Source organism: Triturus cristatus, chromosome 10 (genome assembly GCF_964204655.1).
Source record: "Triturus cristatus chromosome 10, aTriCri1.1, whole genome shotgun sequence".
NCBI classification, from domain to species: Eukaryota; Metazoa; Chordata; class Amphibia; order Caudata; family Salamandridae; genus Triturus; species Triturus cristatus.
The window spans coordinates 755,275,710-755,303,272 of record NC_140593.1 but is presented as its reverse complement, the minus strand read 5'-3'; the positions used below and the strand labels follow the sequence as shown (position 1 = coordinate 755,303,272).

At 46.2% G+C, this 27,563-nt stretch overlaps 1 protein-coding gene across 2 annotated transcripts in view; it reads right to left on the bottom strand.

Moving 5' to 3' along the window:
* Nucleotides 1-27,563, bottom strand: part of CARHSP1 (calcium regulated heat stable protein 1) — a 158,738-nt gene that overhangs the window by 56,336 nt on the left and 74,839 nt on the right. The window lies entirely within an intron of this gene.

Here is a 27,563-nt window from a genome sequence, read left to right as displayed (position 1 = left end):
ATGGAAGCGATTTATGTTAAACTTTGTTTCGAGGTGGGGGGGATGGGGTGGAGGGGGGGGGGGTTTGGGGCAACCTGACACCATTATTAGGCTTAGAAGTCCATGCAACCACAATCCTCATTAATCCTGCATTACTTATGTGTACTGTCCATGCCCACCAGGCCATAAAAAACACAGAGACATATGGGTGCCGGTTAGAGCTATCTGCGGCCTTAAGGAGAAGCGGATTACCAGAGATACTGACCAGCAGCAGTGAGGTACGCATGGCTGCCTGGAGGTGCAGCCCTGGCTGAGGTTAATGAGGACCGCTTGGAGAGACTGAGCTTTCAGAACAGACAGCGCCGTAGAGGCTTGGGCGCCAGACAGGTCCTGGTGGCAGAGAGGGTTCGGCTGACTCCCTGATAATCTGACTCCAGGGCATTCTGCGCCCTTGGTAGGAACACTCACCAGAGACTAGGCGGTATCCCCTGTGGAAGGTGCAGTCGGTTGAAACTGGGGGATGCACTCACCAGCCCAGAGGCACTGGGCTGGCTGATGCCGAACACCGCAGCCATGGATGCAATGACTGTGTGTATCAGCCCTGGTTCGGCCAACAAGGAGAGCAGGTGGGAGAGGCCAACTCCCTATTACCGGCATGGGGTGGAGCAAGAGACAAATGGATGTTGCATGTTCGACCTGCCACAGCGCCCTGTTGACAGTGTCAGGAGATTCGAAGATAAGACAAAATTTTTTTTAAAAAAAATAACGTACCTGCACCCAGCCGCTTCACGCTCTTCTCCAGTCCACTGCAGGCACAGGCTCCCAGGCCCGCCCTGTGGCCAATCAGGACGCTGCTCACATTCACGAGAGCAGTGTCAGAATTGGCCGGAGCGCCCTGAATTTGCGCTTTCAGGGATACTGAGAGCCTGTGCCAGTTGTCTTTCAGCATTCCGTCAATCATTAGTTTGCGTAGCACTTTTTGCTTTAAGTGGGATGGGCATGCCCAGACATGGATCCCTTGCTCACTGTGCCATTGGATTCAAGCTAGCCTGGCTGATGAGGGGTGAAACTCCGAAACCGGTCTCAGAATGCTGGTTTCTGGTCCAGGGAGGACCTGGCCTGACAGTTCTGGCTGGACTGTTCCCATGAGGAGCATGGTCAAGACTGATCTGCTTATGGCTGGGTCTAAACTGGGGTGGCATGGTGTGCAAAAGAACAATGGATTTAACCTGGATCTTTCGACTGGGGTTGAATGTTTGATTCATTCAGCATTCTGTCCATCATTTGTATGCGTAGTGCGGTCCCAAACCGAGCAACGCAGCTCGGGTTGGAGACCACTTCAGCACACATGTCTGTTTGGCTGGCCGGCCAAACCCACAAGTGCACTGATACCAGTGCATACCACTTTCCCTCCAGTGACAGTCATCCCCCTGGCCCTGTCCACAAAGACTGTCGGGAAAGGAAAACTCCAACAATAATAAAATAATGAATATGCTACTTACCAGTATGCATCTGTTCTTGGCATGTAGGGCTGCTGACATTCATATCTGTGCATAGATCGCCGCCTAGTGTTGGGTCCGGATGTTTGCACGTTGTTGTCCTGGAAGAGTCTTCGAAGTATCCTGGGATAGGTGACTCCTCCCCTGGACTACAGTGCGCATGGGCATCCTCTCCATCCTCAGATTGTTTTTCGCCATTGTGGCAGTGATGGAGTAGATATAGAAAGTGATGACCATGCTTACAGTAATTCTGAGAGCTGCAGCTGCTACAGGCGCCGGGGAGGAGGGAGGGCGATATGAATGTCAGCAGCCCTACATGCCAAGAACAGATGCATACTGGTAAGTAGCATATTCAGTTCGAGGCATGTGGGCTGCTGAATTCATATCTGTGCATAGAATATATAGCATTGCCCTCGTATTAGCGGCGGCTACCAGTGCCAGCTGCAGCGGTATGAAAAAGAGTTTTGAGAACAGCCTGTCCTACAGCTGCCTGCTGTTTTGATTGCACATCTACACAATAGTGTTTGGTAAATGTATGTGTAGTGGACCAGGTGGCTGCTCTACATATGTCATGCAAAGGAATGTTTCCTAGGAAAGCCATTGAGGCCCCTAACTTATGTGTTGAGTGGGCCCGTGGGGGAACCGTTAAAGTGCGTTTAGCCTTTTGATAGCAAATTTGAATACATTTAACGATCCATCTGGCTATTCCTGCTTTGGAGATAGCGTTACCTTTGTGGTGTGGGGCAAAGGCAACGAAAAGTTGTTGTGTTTTCCTAAAGGGTTTGGTCCTGTCGATATAATACATGAGGGCCCTTTTGACATCTAGTGTATGGAGAGCCCTTTCTGCGACAGTCTGTGGGTTTTGGAAGAAAACGGGCAGTTCAATGGTTTGATTCATGTGGAACTGCGATACCACCTTTGGCATGAATTTGGGGTTGGTACGTAGTACGACCCTGTTGGCGTGAACCTGTATAAATGGCTCTTGAACGGTTAGTGCCTGGAGTTCACTAACTCTTCTCAAAGAAGTGATCGCTACTAGGAAAGCTACTTTCCAGGTAAGGAATTGAATCTCGCATGAGTGTAGAGGTTCAAAGGGTGGACCCATCAGGCGTGTGAGGACCAAGTTGAGGTTCCACATTGGGGCTGGTGGGTGGCTAGGTGGAATGACTCGTTTGAGTCCTTCCAAGAATGCTTTGATGGCAGGCACTCTGAATAGAGAGAGGTGCTGCCTGGTTTGTAGATAGGCTGATATCGCGGTCAAATGGACACGTATAGAGGTGTACGCCAGATTGCATCGGTATAGGTGTAATAGGTAACAAATAATGTTTTGGATGGATGCGTCTAGCGGGTTAATGTCATTATTATTGCAATAAATGACGAACCTCTTCCATTTGGCTGCATAGCAAGCTCTGGTAGTGGGTCTTCTGGCCTCCTTAATGATGTCCATACAGTCAGGTGGCAGGTTTAGGTAGCCAAACTCTAGGACTTCAGGAGCCAGATTGCCAGGTTCAGCTGTTGCGGATCTGGATGCTGAATCTCTCCATGGTTCTGCGTCAAATGCTCGGGTCTGATCCGCAGCCTTTGATGCGGTACCACTGAAAGTTCGAGAAAGGTGGTGTACCACGGCTGGCGTGCCCACGTTGGAGCAACCAGGACGAGCGTCAGTGAGTGTTGACGCAGTTTGCGTGCCACCAGCGGAATCAGTGGTGCTGGGGGAAAAGCGTACGCAAATTTGCCGGACCAGTTCATCCATATCGCATTGCCCTGCGACTGCGGATGTGGGAACCTGGCGGCAAAGCTTTGGCATTTTGCGTTTTCGCTTGTCGCGAATAGGTCTATCTCTGGATGACCCCACTGCTGGAAGTACGGTTGGAGTACTGATGGGTGTAACTCCCACTCGTGCATCTGGTGGCTGTGTCTGCTGAGCAGATCCGCCATCTGGTTGTCCTTGCCGGGGAGGTGTTCTGCCATGAGGAACATGTTCCATTGAATGGCCCACTTCCACATGCTCTGAGCCAGATGAGACAACTGTGGAGAGTGTGTTCCTCCCTGCTTCTGTATGTAGTACATGGCAGTCATGTTGTCCGTCCGGATCAACACGACTTTGTTGCACAAGTGTACTTTGAACGCTTTCATAGCGAGGAAGATTGCCATCAGATCTAGAAGGTTGATGTGCATCTTCTTTTGTTGTTGTGTCCATAGTCCCTGCACTGTGTAATGGAGTACATGAGCTCCCCATCCCTGGAGAGACGCGTCCGCCGTCAGTATTATCTGTGGGACAGGCTCTTGGAACGGTCGGCCTTTGCAAAGGTTTTGTGGATTCCACCAATGCAGAGAGTTGTATGCCCGACCGCTCACCAACACTAGGTCTTTCAACTGTCCTTGAGCCTGATTCCACTGACGTGCTAAGCACTCCTGAAGCGGGCGCATATGTAGTCTCGCGTGGGGGACTATGAAGATGCAGGAGGCCATCATGCCTATCAACTGCATGAACACTCGCGCGGGAAGGGAGTGTTGTGGCTTGAACTTTGAAATCAGCATTTGTATGCTGTTGATTCTCACCAAATTTGGCTGAGCTGTGGCCGCCAGAGTGTCTATAGTCGCACCTAGGTACTGTTGTACGTGTGCGGGCTGTAGATGGGATTTTGGGTAATTTAGTGAGAACCCCAGACTGTGAAGGAGGTGAATGGTGCGGGACATGTGGTTGGCACATTGCTGGGCTGACTTCGCTTGAACGAGCCAGTCGTCCAGGTAAGGGTAGACGTGTACGTGCTGCCTCCGTAGATGTGCCGCCACAGTAGCTAGGCACTTTGTAAACACCCTTGGTGCCGTTGTCACGCCGAAGGGAAGGACTTTGAATTGGTAGTGCTGCCCTTGAACAGTGAACCTGAGGTATTTTTTGTGTGAGGGGTGAATGGGTATGTGGAAATACGCATCCTTGAGGTCCAGTGTGGCCAGAAAGTCTCCCTGCTTGAGCAGCGGGAGGACTTGCTGTAGAGTGAGCATGTGAAAATGCTCGGAAAGAATGTATCTGTTTAGGGGTCTCAGGTCTAATATAGGTCTGAGTGACCCGTCCTTTTTCGGAATTAAAAAGTACAGGGAGTACACTCCCGTACCTTGCTCGTGGACGGGTACGACCTCTATTGCGCCTTTTAGAAGCATACTTTGCACCTCCTGCTGTAAGAGCGTTAAGTGCTCTGAGGACATAGGACGGTTTTTTGGAGGTATTGTGGGTGGGGTGGAGGTTAGTTTTAGACAGTAACCGTATTTGACAATATCTTTGACCCACCTGTCCGTGGTGATGGAGTTCCACGTGGACAGGAACCTTTGTAGCCTTCCCCCGACAGGTGTTATGTGGTCGGGAGGAAGGGAGAGGGCCTCACTGCTTGTTCTTGGGGGAGGACCTGGTGTTGCCGTAGCCGCGTCCTCTGCCCTTTGTACTGAAGCCACGATATCCACCCCGGGTGTTTTTATCGTAGGTGGTTTGTGTATTGCCCTTGTTGTATGTTTGTTGTGACCCCTGTCCTCTACCTGCTCCTCTATTTCCGGGGCGACGAAAGGAGCCGCTCCGAAAGGACTGAGTCTGGAGGGCCCCCATGGACTTTGCAGTGTCCGTGTCCTTTTTTATTTTCTCTAGGGTGGTGTCAACCTCTGGTCCGAATAAATAGTCGGGGTTGACAGGCTGGTTGAGTATGTTGTTTTGCACTTCAGGTTTGAATCCGGAGATTCGTAACCAGGCATGTCGTCGCAGCATGACACTAGTGTTGATGGCCCTGGCAGCTGTGTCTGCGGCATCCAGCGCGCACTTGATGGATGCGTTTGTGAGGAGCTGTCCCTCCCTGATGAGGATCTCTGCATCCTCTCTGTATTGGTCAGGGAGATGTTGGAGTAGTTGCTCTAATGTGTCGTAGTGCGCTCTATCGTAGCGAGCGAGGAGCGCTTGAGTATTGGCAATACGCCATATGTTGGCTGCCTGGGCGGCAACCCGTTTGCCAGAGGTCGCTAACACCTTGGACTCTTTGTCCGGGGGAGGAGCGTCACCTGTTGTTTGTGAGTGTGCCCTCTTGCGAGCATTCGCAACGACAATGGAATCCAGAGGTAATTGGCCTCTGATGTAAGTAGGGTCCCCAGGCGCTGATCTGTATTTCTTGTCGATCCTGGGGTTTATCACTCTTGCCCTGGTGGGTTCCTTGAAGATGTCCTTTGCTGGTTTGAGGACCCCTTTTAACATGGGCAGAGTCTTTATATTCCTTTCTGAGGATGCGAAAGTATCCATAAGAAAGTCGTCCTCGACTGTGTCCGAGTGAAGTTGCACCCCATGATTGGCTGCAGCACGTTCAATTAGAGCGTTGAACGCTGCAGTGTCCTCTGTGGGAGACGTTTTTGCTCCATAGAGTTGCGGGTCTTGTGCATCCATAGGTGCACCTGGGTCCACAGGGTCATCCCAGGTTTGATCAGGGTCCTGTTGGCCGTCCGGGTCCATGTCTCCGGGGTAGGGGACTTGGTCACCCATGTAGTCCTCCAACGCATCCGTGTCGGAGTGTGTGGGAGAGAAGGATTGTGGATCCTGGTAGGGTGAGTGGAAAGGTTCGTAAAGAACTGGTTCTGAAGCCACAGGCAGCTTTCTTTTAAGTGGAATCCGGAAGGAGTCCAAAGCTGGCTCCGAAGTTATTTTCCTTTTGTGGATAATCAACCTACCGGTGTCGGCATCGATTAGATGTGATGGAGATGTGTCCGCAGAGCGTTCGGCAGGCGTGACCGTGGTGTGGGTGACCCTTGTCCTGATTTGGAACATTTTCGGGGCCGTGGATGGTGGCAGGCCAAAACTAATGTTGGCTGGTGCCGAAGAGGCTGCTGGAGCTTTAATTGGCTCGGAGCCCGACGTGTCCTGGAGGACCATTTTATCTTTGGTGCTTTGCGCAGCAATGGGTCTCGTCTGGAGCGCCCTCGGTTCGTTTGCACCGACCGGTTCTGTCGAGGCGGTCGTGGCTTTTTTCGGCGCCGGCGGGTCATCGAGTCGAGGGGCGGGAATGGCTATCGACTTCTTCGATGAGTGTGGCTTTGGTGTTGCCGTGGAAGCGGTGTGAAACGCCGCAGGCTGTTTGACCTTTGGAGTCGGAGTCGATTGCGTCGGTGCCGGGAGCCGAGCAGGTTTGGTGGGACCGAAGGCCTTCTTCCTTATGTCGACTCCGACGTCGGCCGCTTCGAGTTCGGCACCCAAGTCTCGTTTGGTGCGCTCGGTGCCGATGTGTTTTGCTGGCGTCGAAGGTGTGGAGGGCCTCGATCCGACCAGCGTCACTTTCGGTTTCGGTTTCAATTGAACCAATACAGCTTTCGGTTTCGACGAAGGGAAACCAGCCGTTTTAGGCGTTAATGGCTGCCGCCGAATGTCCGAGGCCGGGCCCAAGGGCGGGGCCGAAGAACTGCGGGATAGGTCTTGGGTAAGGCCCGAAGGCGATCCCTCGACCGGAGCCATAGACTGTTGTACTGGGCTTTCTTCAGTCTGAATGGGTAGGCCTTGCTCGTCACCGGAGCTACTCTCTTTGGCCCCTAAGGCCTCATTGTAGTCTCCTACCTCGGTGTCGTCTTCATCTCTGCGAAAGAGTGTTTCGTGGACGTCTTCCGATCCGGAGGTTTGTTCGGAAGCGGGACTGGAGGGTAGGTTCTCCACTTCTTCGACATCTTCTGTTTCGGCGTGGAAGATGTCGGCCGGGGCCGGTGCCGCTTGCTGCGCCTCGAGTCTCGCCGCTCTTCGATTCCGTAGAGTCTTCTTGGATCGAAACCTGGCACAGGCCATGCATGTAGATTCGTCGTGATCCGGTGAAAGGCATTTGTTGCACACCGGATGGACGTCGACGTGGGGATATTTCGCATTGCATACCGGACACCTCTTGAATGGTGTCCTCGATTCCATCGTATGTCGAATCGACGGTCGGGTAAGATGCGAAAGTTGGTTTCTGGAAGTTAGTAAACTAACAAAGATACTATCGATACCGATCGAGAACAGTACCGACGCGAACTAAAGGCCTTTTGGCCTGAAAAACGATTTTCCTAACTTGAGTCAAGATAGCACATCCGAACCCAATGGCGGAAAAAAACAATCTGAGGATGGAGAGGATGCCCATGTGCACTGTAGTCCAGGGGAGGAGTCACCTATCCCAGGATACTTCGAAGACTCTTCCAGGACAACAACGTGCAAACATCCGGACCCAACACTAGGCGGCGATCTATGCACGGATATGAATTCAGCAGCCCACATGCCTCGAACTCATAGTTTTATTTTTCCTTTTCCTGCCATTTGAGGCACTAAGCAGGGGAGGAGACGCTCCTCCGCCATAGGCGGAATGGAAAATTAGAGGACTCAGTGAGAGACTTTAAGGTGAGGTTCAGAGACTTTTATCTTCGAATAAGATTCTGTTATATAGGGCACAGGATGCCAATAATAAAACACACCAATAAGGTTCGTCTTCTGGAGTTTCCGGAGGGGGCAGAAGTCTCTCTCACTGAGCGATCTCTGCTCCAATGGCTTCAATCAATGATCACTACAGATAATCTGTTGCCCGATATTTTACCATCGGGCAAGACCAAAGCCTGGTAGCCCTTCCCAGCTAATCTTAGCCAGAATCCTTAACATAAGGCTCGAGGCACCAATCTAGAGGCCCAGTAGAGTGGCAAGCTCATACAGGACACTGGGAGATTACAGATTTTCCAAACATTTGAATGACTCAAGCAGGTACTCCATGCTATGAACCTAGACAATCGACTCCTATTACTGGCGAAACTAAAAATTATTTGGCAATCTAAAGCCTCCTTCTTCAAGCCCCCTGAGGCTGCATGGGAGGCCTAACAGTGCACTTTGAAGAGGCCTGGCTCAATAGTCATCCTTTCATGGATGGCAAGCCAAAGTCGCAACAACACAAAACCAAAGTAGAGTTTGGGGTAGCCCGGACGGGGATCTGGCTCCAAGACAGATTCTGCGGGTGGAGCCATGATGACCTGCAGACTTCCTGAACTCTGTATGATTCTGGAGAGAAACACCCTCCTGCACCCCCCCCCCCCCCACCCCGCACCACTACCTGAAAACATGCAGAACCTGCCGCTTTATGAACATTTTCAGATCTGGTGGAGAGGCCCAGGGTTGCGGTTGGTTGTGAAAGGGCTATTTACACATCCAGATACATGGTACACCTAAGGATTATGATCTTGTTTGGAGGCGCGGTGGGGATGCTCTACATTGACTCTCTCCCCTCGCTTTTCTTGAGGGGAGAGCTCCTTCCCAGTTACTTGTTCTGGTTTGTAGTTTACTGGCGCTAGTTGGGTCTTGTTAAGAGGGTTGTTAAAGTCTAGATGACAGATGCTTGCCGTGGGAAGTGGAATCAAAATTCTTTAATACAATATCACACAAACACAGATGGGTTCACACAGAGTTGAATAATGGCCAGGCACGTCAATGGGCTCCTTGATAGAATTAAGGGGGAAGCAGTGCTGCTGTATATTAAGAAATTCGTTATAAAGGTCATGTTGTTGCTGGAGACCCACAAACTGTGACTTTGGATACAGATTCAAACGTCTTGGGTAGATACAGGTATATTAGGGTGTGTAACGCATGTTTTACTAAGGGGATCCAGAGGTTTAGCAATCCTCATATGAATCGCTCTCACTGGTGATCATAAAAACCCATACAGACAGACAAGGGTGTTTCCTAATTATATATGGTTCATTGGATCCCCTGGGTGCTATGCAGAGTCCAAGTACACCCTTCACTGGTAATTCCCACTTTGCAGGCCTTGACGGAGGCTTACTTGCTAACCTCAGGAGATACACTGATCCTAGGTTGTGACTAAGGCCACTGTTGCTAAATCTGTACACATCCCTTCAAACCTCAATCTCTTCCAGAACACCAGCTCTATATCAATGGGCGACATCAATGGGGCTGAACAATGTATGGCGCACATGGCCTCCCCATGACTGACACTTTACACATGTCTCTGCTGTACATCATTGCAGCTCAAGAATCGACTACTTTTCTATCCCATTCCATAGGAAGCCCTCAGTGAAGGGCATCTGTATCCTTCCCAGGGATGTCTTGGATCACGCTCCAGTAGAGTTACTGATACATAGCCCCCAGTTGGGTCAGAAGGGCGTATAGTTCTGGAGTCCCTGGTGCCTCAGACGCGAGTCGATGGCGGACCGCCTAGGTTGCCGCATAACAGAATTTGTTACCCACAACACTGATTCAGTATCCTCTCCAGTGTGCTTCTGGAAGGCATTTAAGACTGTGGTGCACAGATAGCCCTTTGCCGCTACACGTGGCAGAGAGTGGGACAGGGTGAGAGTTATAGTGGAGCTGGAGGCCCAGATATTACACACTGCAATAGCAGATACACACCTGGGAGTATGACACCCCATGTAAAAAGTACTATCGACATAAATTATGTTAACACAACGGATGCGTGGACCAGAAGACAATGATTCTGGGTGCATTTGGAAGGCTTAACAGACTGTAAATTGCAATGGCTCACAAACTGTGAAACGTCATGTCTATGAAACAGAGTGGATATGCAGTGGCTACCTTGTTATCTTTACAAATAAAGGGACCCCCTCTATGGGCATGTAGGGTCCAGGAGTCAGAGGGGAAAGCACAATACTGAATAGAACAAAGAACTCCTCGTGGACCTGTATTATTTTTTTCAAGAATCAATCTAGGCATGGGTTAATCGCTTCTATTGGTTCATATATGTAGTTGAATACACAAATGCATAGTCTTTACTTTAATAAAAAAAATCTTCCTTTTATTTTGTAGGTTGATCATAGATTATACTTTTAACATGATCATTGAGCATTAGTCTTCATATTTTTCCTTACAACTAATACAAATCATTTCACTTTGACAGACATATATATTTTTTAGAAGATTATATTTTTTTAAACAATTTATATGTAAAAAACAGAACAGCTACAACCTACTCGGCATGATACAAACAATTCACAGACATACTAACCACTTTTACTTCTACACACTCATACATAACACATGTACTTAGAGGGTACAGGGAGCATCGGAATTTGGCGACATCTCCAATGTTTGGTTTATGGATGGTAACAATCTAGACAGTTCCGGGCGCACGTGGTCTACGTGCGTTTCGGTGGATTTGGACAAACAGGGTCCACCTTCATCAGGATCACGCCCAATAAGGATACAGTGTCAACAACTAACAGAGTAGGGGTACTATTTGGCATTCAGAGGTGGACACTCCAAAGCCAGAAATCAGCGGGCTTTATTTACAATGTTCGTGATACACAGATGTGAGATTAGATTCTAATATGAAAAAGAGACGTCCATTCAATTTGTATGGCTCTAGTTTGCAGGATCCTGCACATTGACGTGTTATTTTGTACGCCCGGAGAAGTCGCTGTACACGCTACCGGATACGCTGAGGAAAAATAGACTGTCTAAATCAAGAGGAAGACATGCACCTTTGAAAAACGTCAAGGTTCCAACCCTTCCATTTCCTTTCTAACAACTCCAAGTATGGGGATGAATACCTAACTACACGCCTGAGTATTTATCAGACATTCAAAAAAATAACACGTCAATGTAGAAGTAAGAGTGGTTAGTATGTCTGAATTGTTTGTATCATGCCGAGTAGGTTGTAGCTGTTCTGTTTTTTACATATAAATTGTTAAAAAAAATATAATCTTCTAAAAAATATATATGTCTGTCAAAGTGAAATGATTTGTATTAGTTGTAAGGAAAAATATGAAGACTAATGCTCAATGATCATGTTAAAAGTATAATCTATGATCAACCTACAAAATAAAAGGAAGATTTTTTTATTAAAGTAAAGACTATGCATCTGTGTATTCAACTACATATATGAACCAATAGAAGCGATTAACCCATGCCTAGATTAATTCTTGAAAAAAATACAGGTCCACGAGGAGTTCTTTGTTCTATTAAGTGGCTACCTTGTTACACAGGGTGTAATAATTCAGAAAATCGCCAGGTTGAGATGAAAAACACAACACCTTACATGGGGAGGTTAATTTTGGCCAAACCTAACCCGAAAACTCTCAAGACAAACAAATGAATAATAGCTGCAGGTATATGCCAGACCACCCCTTAGGGCACTCATACTTCCATCTACTTCAGCAGGATGATCATCATTTGTGTAATTCTATCAAGTATGGTTCCCCTGTTGACCCTGCTCCCCCTCACTTTATCAACAAGGGGTTTTCAAGCATCAACCTTATCTTGGGTGTGCTACCAATCCTACCACCTCTGTCGGAGTACCCCCTTCTTGGAAGCACACTGCCATAATTTCCCCTTTGAAAAAACCTATCCAGGAAAATTACTGCTCCATCTTGTTGCTTCTAAGTAAACCAAGATTGTAGAAAAACACTAATAGGCAACGTTCTCAGTTATTGAAAACGTAAGGCAAACTCTAGACCAAGGGGGCTCCACTGCAGTAATTCTATTGGATCAGAGTGTGGCCTTCGACACAGCCTCTCATAACATACTATCTAAAGAGACTAAGTGTGGAATCTTCAGCAGTGCAGGTTGGTTTGCTTCCTTTTTTACAAAAAGCATGCCTTCATGCAATGAAGACTTTTTCCACCCAATGAAGTTCCCACTCCCTCGGGGGGTTCCTCAGGGATACTTCCTGAGCCCTATTCTTTTTAATGTGTACATCCACCCACTAGCAGATAAGTGAACGGTACTGTTTCACTTTACTCACTTGAATGACATGCAACTTTTTATCTCACTCAGCCAAAATTCTCGCCATCGCTTGTCGCAGCTGAAACTCGTCTCTCCAAGATAACTAAGTGGATGGGTCTTAATTGCCTCAAGCTCAACTGTGGAAAAACCACAAAGTTTATGATAGCGGAGAACCACTCGAATGTCTGGTCCTCCACTTGGTGGCCTAACTCGTGTACTTTTCCGTATCTGGTCCCGAAGTTGGAAAATATTGGTGTTTGGCCTGACCAAAATCTGAGTTTTGGCATTCAGGTCAGGACCATATCTGCCAATTGCTTTGGGATTCTGAATGCCTGTTTCCTCCCTCATTGGCACTGAAAACTATAGTTCAGGCTTTGGTCACCTCTTGCCTGGATGAAAGTAATGTACTCTATCTTGGCCTATCCCAAACATTTCTTAAAGACAATTCAAAATTCCACTGCCCATTTACTTTCAAAACGTGTCTCTGTTACGGCTCACCTTAGAAACTTGCACTGGTTGCCTGTTGGCAAACTGATCGAATTCAATGCCTTGTGTTTTGCTTACAGAGCCTTCTCAAATATTGGACCAAACCATCTATGGCCTGATTATGCCTTACAACAGCAAGACTTTTCTGTTCTTCAGACTCTCTACCGGTCATAGTCCACAGAATCAAGAAAGCCAGGAATGGGGCGTTGCTTCAGAGGGAGAGGTGGGGCGAGTGGCCAGTGCAGCCGACTTCAGGGTGCAGTGCTCACGATTCGATCCCCAGGGTTGGCGGCAGCTCTGCATCATGTGACTCTGGGCATTTGCTTACTTAATCTCCTCGACAGCCACCAGCAACCTGAAACCTTAATGGGAGATATGTTTGTGCTTAACAAATATGGAAAATTTATTTGTATTTAGTCCCCAAACTCTGGAACAGCTTTCCAATTCAACTTCGAAAATGCCCAACAAAAGTAATTTTCAGAAAGCCTCTCAAAACCTGACTTTTGTAATCAACGTCCCTTTACATGTGTTCGTTTCTCTGCAGAAAAGATCATAGAGCTAGGACGCTCCATTTTGTAGCAGCTATGCACTTTGCGAGCCCATTAAAGTTACAATATTATCCTGATATGTTCTTCATAAAGAACTAAAAGTTGGCTCTTCCACTCAACACAACCCTCATAGATATGTGGTGCCCCAAGGGTCCAAAAGAAAGAGTGGAGTGGCTATAACAAACCGAGATCATATACAATGCATTATAGAAATTCCCTTGATGACATACGCCTTCAAATGCTTCCAAACTTCTATTTAGATATTTAAATCCCACTTAATTGTGACCACCCACCAGATATGATAAATCACTGTGGTAGTGACTAACCTTCTCAAGAACACACTAGTATGCCCCAAAGATCCCATTCTCTATCATTTTATCTTAATCATCTCTCAAACCAAACCTATGTATACATCGGTCAGAAGTATGAAAACTCTGCCAAGACCCTGAGCGTATTTATTTCTACTCATAACTACTCTGGGATAAGATGGAAATGCTTAGACCTTAATTGATCATTACAACACCTCTATCCTGATCACCAGAGTTACCTTGGTGCTGGTGTTGAAAAAAATAGACTTGAAAATAAAAACTACCAAAGGACATTCACACTTTCCTTACACGTAGGAAGACAACGCTTACTTTTCCCCCCCGTTAATTGCAAAAGGTCTTAAAATGGAAAAATGCCCCCCTCAACCATCGACCGAGTCAAAGCCTTGAGTGTTAACAGGGGGTTAAATACAAACCCACCATACTAAATATGAACCCCACTTTCATCAATGACTGGATAAAATCGGCTAAAATTCATATCCAAAAACTATGAAATTGCTTACCTCAATTATGGGCAAGTATAATGTGGACAAATCTGAAATAAATACATAGTGAACTTGGGAATTTCTCCCAAAAAAGATCCCAGACGTTTGAGATAGGATGGCATCTACATGATCTACATCTACTCTTGACAATTCTAATATAATTCTCATCACGAGAACTCCACCACATAGAGCTACCTCTAACCTCAAAACCCCTGAAACTTTGAAAGATAGAAATCTCCTTCAGTAAATCTTCAAGCTAGCCACTGGACCGATTCACCAATCCTTCAGTCAGTTTCTCTCTCTCCGTCATCTTATGGAAAGACTAATTAATAAGTCTCTTGGCCACTGCCTTGTCCATACCCCTCATCCATAGCTGACGTGGGAGTCAGAAGACCTGCACGCCCCACAGCGATACATGCAGCAGAGACAGCCTAAGCATGAAGCAAACTTCACCTGGTTTTCAGTGGCAGGCTGTAGTCTGTTGAAATCTAGAGGAAAACACTGACACTTACTTCACACCACATTTTCAGGACATTCATGGGCTTTCGCCAATGAAGCACTGCCCTGTGAGAAAACTCACAACTGCAGAAGAGAAGTGAACCACAATCCTAAGAGGTCATGCAATTGGTGAGTGTGCACTATATAAAAAATTATATTCATTGCATAAAAAGGCATAAGTTGTATCCTAGAACGCTTTGAATGCGGACATGGGCATTGATAAAAATGCCATGCCCTTGGCAGGTCTGAAATTAACCAATGTTTTAATGAGACCACTATCGAACTACCAATCTGGCTTCACAATGGGGCACAGTACCAAATTCCACTGCTCAATGCTGTAGATAACGCGTATCAAATTCGGAATATGGGGGTGAAGCATCCTTTCCAACCCTCCTTGACCTACTCTGCTGCATTTGATGCAGCTGGCCATCGGAATTGGTGGGCGAGTACTGCAGCGGCTCAAAACCTATATGGAAGAGCAATAACAGACTGATCGGATGAATAAAGCTTTCTCAAAACACATGAACTTATAGCAGTAGAGGAAAAAGCAAAACTTATTTTCCTTTAATGGATGGTTGGACTTTCAATTTGAAATGAAGGCTTGCCCGTCCAGATCAAGGAGGTTCATTCTATGTACATAACCAAATAATAAGGATACCTAATCATGTAGCTGAATGACAGAGAGAAGCCTATTACTACTTAAATTACTGAAAAATAATTTCTAGATTATAAAATCCCTACACAAAGTAAGGGGCATGTAATAATCGGAAAAAAACAGTACTTAATTTAATGACGCATTAAAACTGTCAGCAGTCATTTCAAAGCTAACAGTGTAACAAAATATATTTTACAGAACTGCGTAGTATTAAGAATCGTACCATACCTCTACATGTAGGAATGAAAAATAAATATTCCATTAAAAAAGAAACATACAAGACCTATGCAAAGCTCTTGTTCATAATGAAATGACCACCAGACATATCCAAATTGGTCCAGGAATAAGCATAAGACTAAATTGCAAATCTCGCCAGGAGAAACTTGTGTAAGGACTGGTTCCATAGGGTAATTGCTGGTCCATTATCCTAGTGGGGCATTGCTCCGGCAAGGGAGAAAGCCAAGAAGACCCCCTGCACGCCAGTGTCACTACTGCTTCCCTGGGCATATTAGGCCACAAACCAACAGCAAGATGCAAAATTGCCTCTCCCTCTCTGAGTGGCACCGCCATGGCAGTGTGCCTGCTCCTGTCACTGCACGAGGGCAGTGCCCAAACGCGTGGACCTTGCATCAGCCCACATGGAGGCCAAGAGCGCTGGGGTTGCTGCCCCCAGAAGAGCCAGGTCCCATATGTGTCGTCCCCGATCTTGCATCCGCTAGGTAGGGAAATGATCTCCATTCACTGGTGCCTCCCAAACAGAAATTACACAACAGGAATGGACATTTGGTTTCCACTGTGCAGGGAAAACTGTCTTGGTAATGTAATCCCTGGCTCCAAATTAGGTTGACCCAGGGACAGCTCTTAGTTAGGCCCGGATGTGTAACTAATGGACTGTCATGGGTATGGAAAGAGGGCAGAAATTCAGCTTTACCATCACTGGGACCAAAGTGTTGCAGATGGCTAAGTTCAGACACTGTTACAAAATATCTTACATATTGTACATTTATCAGTGTCTGAAAGGGTGGTTAGGAAGGTGTCAGTGTCAGCGTGTTGGGATAACAAAGTAGGATGAAGACATCTGTTATCAAATTAAAGTTGGAGAAGGTGAGCTACCGCATTATGCAGTTAGATTCTAAGGTTGGATGAAGCGAATTCTTTCCTACCAGAGAACCAAGCAATTTGGAGGATGAGAATCTGCTCACAGCACATTGTGGCAGAAAGATGTTGATTTGCAGGACGTAGGCTACATTTAAGGATGTTGGAGGTATGGTCTTGGGGAGATGTGGGAGGTCTGCATAACTACAGCCTCCAGCCTGCAGATAAGTAGCTGATCGGGTACCTGTATTAACCTTGGCATGAATGTTAGTAAGATGGAGAGATTGACTGAGAAGCCAAAACCAAAGTAACACGAGGGGAAAAAAATAAGTTGACTTTAAAGCATAATAGCAACAGATTCACCAGTGGGTCTCAAGCTAGAAATGAGATTTGGTCTATATACTTAATTTGCCTGCATCAATAAACAGCACTTCATCGACTGAATAATTTAACAACAGATTCGGATTATTTTTACCACTAAAGCAAAGTAAATCTGGGTCACACTGCATTTTACTCTCTTGCTAAGGAACCCAACATTTTCATTCTATAAAGAGGAAAATTGTTTCGCCTAACAATTTTATCTGAAGCACTGGACAGTTTTGAAGCCTAGTGCCAGATTTTTGAATTGTCGGCAGCCAGTAATGGTAGCATGTGTCAAGAGTGCCAAACGGAGGTTTAATAGGTATTATGGTATGTATGGGTTGCGATGTATAGGAGTTACAAAGTGGAAAGCCAAAGTCAATGTTTTAGTCAATAACATGTGGATTTGGGCTTTGTCAGAGAATACGTGGTTTCTTCATTCTCAGTGTCCCTGTTGGGCTAGATTTGAACGCCACTGGACACATACAATAGCTGAAGAGTAGGCCAATGTTTCTAGCAGAAACAAAGTAATGTGTAATGGAGAATTGGAAATGGGGATTGGGTAGGGTGCTAGTGCAAGGCATTCTGTGAAATAATTTCCACATGGGGAAATGACAAGCCAGCTATAGAACAGATACTGCAGGGTGAAGCTGAAATCAAGAAAAGTGATTTGGATAGTCATCCATGTGGAGGCGTCATCAATGACGAGAAATGGAAAGAGATAAAAGAAGCAGGCCCCTGTACTCGGCCATGGGGCACACAAGCCAAACTGTATTGGCAGTGAAAGTGAGGAGTCCCAACAGATGGCGAAAGAGCTACTGCCACATCACACACACACCAGCCCACTGACCAGCCACACCCCGAACACCACACAGACACCACCTGAACAAAATCATCAACTCACATGCGCCCTTCTTAACACACCCTCACTGTGCAAGCATTCCACCGAAATATGGGGCCTCATTGCCACCCTCGTACCCGACATTCTCCCTCTCCGAGACTTGGCTTAACCCACATTCGCTCCAGACATTGCCACAGCAATCTGAGACGAATATAAAGTCACTCACCAAGACAGCACCATCAAGCCGGGAGGAGAAACAGCCATCATCCACAAAGAGACCATACAGTGCACCACCACCGACACCAACACCACCCTCAGTAAACATCTCAACTTCAAGCTCCACACAGACAAGACAACCATCAGAGGAACCCTCACATACCGACCCTCACAGGCCCGTGCTCCAGGAAGACCATCACAGATTTTTTTGAGCCCAAGGTCATACTCCAAAGACTTAAATCTTCCTCAGCGATCTCAATTTTCACATTGACAACCCCAACAACACAGCACATCTCCTCAACAGTATGAGCAATCTTCGATTGACCCAGATAGTCCACGACCCGACACACTCTGCAGGACACCCGCTGGCCCCCATATTCACCTCCAGCAACCCCATCAAATACGGCCACATCATGGAACTCACAATGCACCGATCACTTGAGCCTCCACTTCTGCATCTCCAGTCCCTGCACCGCTACGCTACCCCCAAGATGTCCAGCGACCCCCACTCAAGGTGGAACAAAATCTTAGAAGCCAGCTGGATGGATACCCTTAACAACTCCAACCCTGCTACCACTACCAACCTCGAACAGGAAGTGAAGAACTTAAACATCAACGTCAAGGAGTGCAATCATCCGATAGTTATCGGGATTAGATCGCTGACCTTTTTTGTAGATTGGGACGAGGAGAGAACCTCGCCAAGAGTCAGGAATGGGTCCGCCCATTCTGCATGCCTCAAATAGGGGGGCCAAGAGCGCTGCCCACTTGTGAGTCGAAGCTTTATACATCTTTGTTGGCAACCCATTGGGGCCTGGACGCATTCATTTTATGATAAGATTGGCGCCACTACTTTTAAAGATAAAATGTTCACCTGGTTGGATAGAATGCAATCAGCCTGTTTTCGCAGAGTGTTTCACCTACCCAACTCGACCTCTCGCGCCCAAATCCGTATGGCATTACGCTTGTTTTTCCAACATTGGATCATGAAAGCAAGATTCATTCCCTACTGTGCAAAAACCAAAATGGCACATGACTCCACACTAAAGAGTTGCATCTGGTCACTGTTCAGCTCACTACGCCACTGGAGTCAAGCTATCCTGGCTGATAGCCAGAAACCGGTCCTAGGATGCTTGATTCCGGTCCAGGGAAGACATGGCTTGGCAGTTCGGGCTGGACTGTTCCCATGAGGCACAGGGTCAAGACTGATTGGCATATGGCCATGTCTGAACTGGGGTGGCGTGGTGAGCAAAATAACGATGGATTAAACCCAGATCTGTGACTGGGGGTGAATGTTTTGCCAATGTGCAACATTACGTCCAACATATTGTGTGTTTCACTGTTAAACAACCCCAGCACTTCCTGGAATACATTTTTAATATTCTGCTTGGACGCACTAGAAGCTCATGATCTATGGGCGAGCCCGCTGCCCATAGGGTTGGCTGCCAAAGCTCGGACCAAACAAGCAAAGATCCTTTCAGTGGAACACGATGCATAATCCGTGAAAAATCTATCCCGTGGCAGTTGGGCGTTAAAACTTTATGATCTTAAAACCTTACCGCATTATCGGTCATCCTCCATGAAGCCATCGGTGAAACACCAGTTAATGAGGCTACGCTTTGTACTAATCCCCCTGATGGCGTACAAGTATGGACGGAGGTACAAGGCAGATATGCCCTCTCAGTGTCGTTTTTGCAACAACGGGGAAGAAAACTTAATACATGTTCTGTGCATCTGTAGAATTTTACTCCCCTTTCGAACTTTTTGGCTGCGCCCCATCTGGAGAATTCTCACTGTGCGGACATGCCAAGAATCCTTAGAGGAGTGTATGAAGGGGGACTCAGCTCAGATGGCTGCCTGATTTGTAAAATTCATGATTAAGATTAACTTAATTGTACCGGCAGACACCACCCATGAACCTCTGCTGTGTCAGCCATGAACGTCCTCCCCTTTCCCATTAAAAAAAAAAAAAAAAACTATTTTAAATCGAGAGCGGAAAGTGCTTTTTATTTTCTTTTTGTATGAATTGCAATGATTTTAATTAATTGTGCAAATAAATATATCTATCTACGTCTTCAAAAGTCTGCCAGTAGTATGCGGCCTATCAATCACAAACGAAACTGAACTTAATGTGACCTCGTGTGTGTCTGAGGAGCCTTTCTATCTCCCTTTAAAAGTCGGTGGCAAGTCAGAACTTCAGTGACTGAGTTATTCTGTAGACAAACTTTAAATGTCCTGGTTTTATTTGCAAAAGCATGCCACGTGATGAAACAGCATCTAGATTCTTAAAAGAAAAAAACAGCAGTAGATGATAAGATTGAATAAAGCAAGGCATGACCCTCAGAGGTAATTTTCTGCATTTCAAAAGGCAGATATTTTAAAACTTTGGTCCATGAAACACAAATTGTCTGCCCACTCCATCATGCAACATCACCTATGAAAGCGTGCCCTCATTCTACCCAATTCAGGTATAGACCAAGTTAAAGCATGGGAGTATAACAGTTTTAGATTTAAAAAATACATATACAAAATGCCGAACATTTAGCACTTTAGATAAAACCGTATAAAAAGGTTTTATTTGATAACAATGGGAAAAGAAAAATGATCTGTTAGTTAAATTATCGGTGAACAGTCATTTAAACAGGGCTACTTAAGATTCATTCAGTTCTGAAAATGGCAGTCGTCCGAGAATTCGAAGCCCTGGGACACTTAAGACGACCTACATTTTACTGGAGTAAGTGTGGAATGTCACACCAAGCGGGTGCTAGAGGCTATTCAGTAGTTCAACATGTAGGTGCAAAATTAGCGGAGAGATAAGGGCGACGAGCGGCACCATGAAGTCTGTGATTCAGACATTCGAGAAAGAACGCACACCGTTTGTTTGTTTCTCCAGACACACACCCCTTATCCGATACTGGCCAGGAGAAGGCCGAAGTAGCAAAGGCTATGACCAAGCCAAAACGTATGTGGCCTCGATTAGCCCCGAACAAAATATCCGGTACACTAGCGTAATTTCAGATAAACGCTCTATTATGTCAAGCTGAGTAATTATGTACCATTCAGAGAAAAATGTGTGGAAGCGCATTGGAACGCTGCAAATGAGCAAACCAGAAGCAAGCAGCTGTTTGCGGGGTGTGTTTTTTGTGCTTCTTTATTATTTTTTCAGTGTGAAATGCATCCAATATACCTAACATGGATGAGACTATGCCCTCCTCACTAAAAATAGGGCACAATTCCGATTTTGCATTTGTTAATTTTCTCAAAATGTTGAAAATTGCTCGTATTTCGTACCCTTGCTCAAACCCTTGATATACAGCTATGCTGATTGTAACTTCAGTCTCGAATAATCCACACGACAATACTTTCCAAAAGTGTCTTCTTTAATATCAACAACCCCTTGGCAGGCGAGAAGTAAATCCAAGGGCAGGAACAGTACACAATGGCTATATATTTATTCACAGAAAAAACATAGGTTTCAGGGGTGTTATAGTTCACTGGCCATTTCACTCGTACAAAACCATAGAAGTTCCTCTGTTATAGTTAGTTCTGCTAACTAGAACTCGCGCGCCCGTAATGCACTGCTGATCTAACATATGGCATCATTCATGACATGGTCAGTGACATCACTGATGACATCTCAAACAACATCACTGATGACATCATCCAGTGAATGTGGTTTAGTTTGAAATTTAAATATGTATTAATATCTACTGGCAGTCGCCAGTAGATAGTTATAGTTAGGACCGAGTTACCATAGGAAATCTGAAAATTCTATTTTGAATAACTTTGGCGCCGGTTGACTTATCTTTGTGCAATTTTCAAAACTAATGGGGCGCTCAGCTCCTACTCTGAAAGTCTCGGGGTGATTCGTCAAGCGGGGGACTGAGATAAAAGGGGGGTCCCAAAACGCGTTTTCCCCATGCATTTTCCCATAGGACCTTTAGTCGAAGGTACAGCCCGAACGGCTGAACAGAATTACTTGAAATTTGGCAAAGAGGTAGTCCTCAGGTCAGGCATGTGCCTTTTGCATATATGGTGTAAATCCGTTCAGTAGTTCCTGAGAAAATCAAAAGTAAACTCACATATATATCTGGGCGGCGCCTAACCACACATCTCATCGTGAGATCTGATTGGCTGTCAGCACTTCATCCAAGAAGTGTTGGCAGCCATCTTGGGACCAATATACAGGATAGCACCTCATTAAAAAGCCTTGCAGTTAATAGAAGGTTTTAAGACTTTAGTTACATTATAAATCATTTGTTGATGGTACCATACTCATTTTAGGAATTGTGGTGTGTTCTAAGGTGATTTTACCATGTGAAAAAGCCTTCTGCTGTGATATCCTGAATCACGTTTGAGAGAAAACTATTTTCTCATGCTTTTCCCACAGAGGTTTGGAAGGTGATCTATAAGCTAAACTGAGAGCATGTTTTCTGTAAATTCACATCATCTTTCTCAGTCATGGGAGAATGAAGTCTGACATTCTCAGTAAAACATGTACATCCAACAAGGGCAGAGACGGTCAGTTGATTCCTTTGTGTTCTACTGCAGCTTCCCAGAGTGTTCTAAAGAACAACTAGAGCGCTAACAGTCCTACTTATGACAAAAGTATAGCACACCTGAAGCCATCTTGGTTGGAATAAAGTGGTAACACTTAAAAACATTTAATTTAAAAAGGAACAAAATGAGGGGGTTCATTTTGCCATAGAAAGTATGATTAGTGCTGCAGAAAGAAAAATTAGGGCACATTTTGAGTGACTTCTCAAATTTTGACTACAGTGATCTAATAAGCAACTAGAGTGCTAACATTCTGAATTTATGGCAAATGTGTGACACATCTGAATGCCTTCTTGATGGAATCAAAGTAAAAAACTGAAAGTTTGTCCTACTGAGGAGACTGTAGTAAATGAGGAAACATCATAACAAATAAGTCTCCCAAAATGGCCACCAGAGACAAATGAGCCCAAATGTAGCCCAAATATCACCCAGATGTAGCCCAAGTATAGCCCAATGACAGAATGTCCCAGAGTGTTCTAACGAACAACTAGAGCGCTAACAGTCTTACTTATGACAAAAGTTTGGCACACCTGAGGCCATCTTGATAGGAATAAAGTGGTAACACTTAAAACATTTAATTTACAAAGGTTCATTTTGCCATAGCAATTATGATTAGTGCTGCAGAAAGAAAAATTAGGGCACATTTTGACTTCTCAAATCCTCTTCTATTTCATAAAAAAATTCTGACATGCAGACTGAAACATACACTTTTAATACCAGCAGCAGACTTCCGTGGTGAGCAGTAGCTTTACTACAGTGATCTAATGAGCAACTGGAGTGCTAACATTCAGAATTTATGGCAAATGTGTGACATATCTGAATACCTTCTTGATGGAATCAAAGTAAAAAACTGAAATCATTTCCTACTGAGGAGACTGCAGTAAATTAGGAAATTAGGAAACTTCATAACAAATAATTCTCCCAAGATGGCCACCAGAGACAAAAGAGCCCAAATGCAGCACACATATCACCAAGATGTAGCCCACATGTAGCCCAATGACAGAAGTGTGCAAAACACTTATTTTTTGTGTATTTGCAGTTTTATATAGTGCAGACTTGTCAGGTATTGGAGTGCTTTACATGAGCATTGGTTACATCACACAAGATCAAATTCATTTTGGTTGTAGACATGGGGAGATTAAGTGATTTGACCAGAATCACAGAATGTTGAGCTGAAGCAGAAACTCCAACCTGGTTCCCCAGTTGCAAAGTCTGCAGCTCTGGAAGTAACACCACATCCTCTTCCCTAAGTGCAACATTTAATCAAGTGGTCAACTGGATAAAAAAAACAAAGATTACAAATAATTTAAAAGTTCTTTGTCGCTATTTAAAAGCTCAGAAAATATGTCCTCATTTTAGTTTTTTAGAGCACTAACCATAATTTTGATGCAAATAAGACCCTCTCATATATGTAATTTCTAAAGGAAATACTCTAGGTATTACAGTTTTGATTACATCAAGATGACGTCAGGCGTTCCACACTTTTGTAATAAATATAGAATGTTAGCAAGCTAGTTGTTCATTGGGATACTGTTGAGAGGCAGAGGCCAGGGGCACGGACTCTGAAAATTGAAGGCAGGTAGGAGAGTGCAGAGGCAACAATTTGACCACACTGGGCAGGCAGGAAGGGCAGTGGCAGCACAACAGACTATGGAGGGCAGTGGAAAGGGGGGCAGGGGTAACAAACCACCAATACAGGACTGGCAAGAGAGGCTGTGGCAATATAATAGACCATTGTGGGCAGAAGGAAGAGGCAGTGGTAGTACAACCATACATGCCAACAGACCCGTTTCATCCAGGAAACGTCCAATGTTTTTGAGCTCAAATGGGCTTTACTTGATCTGTCTCCTGTCTACAATCTCCTCTTTTTTAATGCAACTCAAAGGAGAAAATCAACACCCCCGTTTTTTTTCAAAATCTCCCTCTTACCAAGTTCAAAATGTTTGCAAGTATGGTACATTGGATCATGGTAGGCAGGAGAAATTGGGGTAGGGACATGGACTCGGATAACAGAGGACAGGAGGGACATGGAGAGGTGCACCAAACTGACCCTACAGGGCAGGCATCAGGGAGTGCAGCACAACAATCCATGGAAAGCAATAGGGAGGGGACAGGACCATGCACATGGACAACAGAGATCAGAGGGGAAAGAGGCAATGGTAGCTAGCTGACCATAATGTACAGACAGGAGAGAAAGTTGCAGCATAACAGACCATAAAGGGCAGGAGGGACGGATCAGGGGCATTACAATGGAACAGGCAAGCCAGGAGGGAGGGAATAGGGGTCTGCACATGGAAACAGAGGGCTGGGGCAAGGGGCGGGGCAGGGCAGGAGCAGCAAGATAGCCATGGAGGTCAGGCATGATGGGCACTAGAAACAAGACACCATGGAGAGCAACAATGAAACTATGATGTCATACACACAGACCATGGAGGGAAGTTGGGAGGGGGTCAGGCACAGCTAGCTGACCACACAGGGAAGGTGGGAGGGGCCATGGCAGCACAGAAGACCATGCATGGCAAGCAGGAGGGTTATTAGCAGCACAATGGCTATGATGGGCAAGAAGGAGGGTGCAGGGGCATGCACAAAGGACCATGGAGGATAGAAGGGAGGGTCAGGACCTGGGCACAGACAAGAGAGTTCAGTGGAAGGGGCCTCACAACAGACCACACGGGCAGGCAGGAGGAGCAGTTGCAGCACAACAGACCAGGGAGGGCAGAAGGGTGTGGCAGTAAAATGGACCATGGAGGACAGGAGGAAGGGGATAGGGGCATGGCATGTGGACAGGCAGGGTGGAGGTGGCAGGGACAGGTTACAGTCATCTGACAATGCTAGGCAGGTGGGAGGAGAGTGGCAGCTCAATAGAACACTCAGAGTAGATAGGAGTGGCAGGTCCATGGAACATGGTGGGCAAAAAGGATGGAACAGGGGCATGCACAAAGACATCGGAGGGCAGGAGGAAGGAGAATAGGGGCAGCAAGCTAAGCCCAGAGGCTAAGCAGGAGGTCAATGATGGGCCATAGAATTGGGCAATGGAGGGCAGGAGGAGTGGACTGGTACATCATGCTAAATGGAGGGCAGTGGCAGCACATCAGACCATGCATGGCAGGAGGGAGGAGGCTAGTCCATGGATTCAGACAAAAGAGGATAGGGAGGTGGTGGATGGGGCAGCAAGCTAACTGTTCAGAGAAGGTGGGTATTAGGAAGTTTGTTGTTTTTAAAATGTGTGTCTGTGCGAACTACTTAAAATATGAACAAGTATGCAGCATAATCTCACTTTTATTCAGGAAGAAGAGGACGTGTGTCACTGTGACTCCGGGCTCACTTGGCAGAAACACCCCCTGACCCTCCACCCCCCATCGTAAAATGTAATGTCCGTGAAAAGGGTAGGTGGACGCAGTGTTATATAGAACATAGTCCTGAGAGTACGATTGAAAATGAAAACTAGATGGTATAAACTATGCACCAAAAAGTGTGATATAAGATGAACCGGGGCATGAAATATAATATGCAATACATTGTTCGCAATGACAGATTCATTGGAGAGCGCGAGATAGCACAGGCACTAGCTCGTGCTATGTGATATGCGCCTTGAAGTGTAATATGCACAGGGCAGTGTTGTGTAACCTAACTAGTCTCTAAAGTTGTAATATAAAATATGTGCTGGGGAGTGTAACGTTGCATATGCACTGTGACAAAGATATGGATCCCAGATTGTAATATGTATGGCATAGCGCTGTGCGTTATAACATAGGCATCGAGGAAGGCACGTTAGATGGGGCAATATAACCCGTGCGAAGGCAAGTGTGGCATGACATTCACGGGGTGGTGTTACAGTGCACATGGGCTAGAGAGTGTCATAGCATACGCACTAGCTGGTGGAATACAACACAGAGGTGTGAGGCACTCGGCGGGCACTGGTGGGTGTAACACAGCATTGGGCTCAGACAGGAGCACGCTGTGACTCTCAAGTGAGGTTCGTCTCCTTTCCAGAGAGTTAAATAAAAAGTATTACACATCCGGCGGTGGATGTGTGTTTTATTAACCGTGAGGGGGGTTTCTTGCATAGTTTGGTCGAATTTTTGTTGAATCCCCTTTGAATGGCTTGGTGTGCGTGTATATTAAATGTGCCCGTCAATAGCTACCCATGTTTGTATAAATAAACGACAAGGGTGTCTACTTGGAGAGTACCCACCGGCAGGGGCGCCGGGATTAGGCACGGTAGGGCGTCAGACACGTCAGAGCTTCACTAGCGGTGTAAATACATTCCATGTGGATTCATTCTATGCCTAGTTGCCTTTTAATGATTATCACGCAAATCGTCATGGTGATAGGTACATACGGTTTGTCCAGCATGTCCTAAGTGTTTCTATAAATATATATTTTTTTAAAATAATAAAAAACAAAGGCTGGCCCCGGGGGATGGGGTCCCCGGGGCCATAAGTTGGCCTGAGGAGGGGGCCAACATTACAAAAAAAAAAAAAAAAAAAAAAGCCATGACCTGGGGGTTGGGGTCCCCGGGGCCGATTAAGGCCTTGGGAGGGCCAAAGGTTTTTTTTAAACAAAAAAATTAGGGTGCAGGCCCTGGGGGATGGGGTCCCCAGGGCCAGTAAATTAGAAAAAGAAGCGGGCCACACAGCCCTCCTTCTTAAAAAAATAAAATATATAAAAGACCGGCATCGCACCTGAGGCCACGCCCCCTCCTAGCAGCACTCTGCAAACGTACCCGCTGGCCAGTTGTAAGTTGGGGAATTAATTCCCCTTCAATACTGAGGATTCCTGAGGGCCAACTAGCCCAACAGGTATCTCCAGTATGCGCCAGGGAGCTGCGTTGCAGACAGGTGTTCTGAGGCCATGCCCCTTTTTACACCTCTATGCAACGCAGCTCTGTGGCGCTTACTGGAGGTACCTAGTGGGCTAGTTTGACCCTTAGGATTCAAGGGGACTTAATCGCTCAACTTAGAACGGCCACATGGCGCGTTTACACAGTGGTGAAGGGAGTGGACGGGGCCTGAGGTGACATGTGCAAACACGCCCTGTGGCACGTTTTAAGTTGGGGAAATAATTCCCTTTCAATCCTGAGGGACCCTGGGGGGCAACTAGCCCACCAGGGGCTTCCAGTAAGCCCCACTGCTCTGCGTTGCAGAGAGGTGGTGCAGGCCGTGCCCCTTTTTACACCTCTTTGCAATGGCGCTTACTGGACATATCTAGTGGGCTATTTTGCCACTAGGGATCCTCAGGATTCAAGGGGACTTAATCTCCCAACTTAAAACGGCCACAGGGCGTGTTTACACAGTGGGG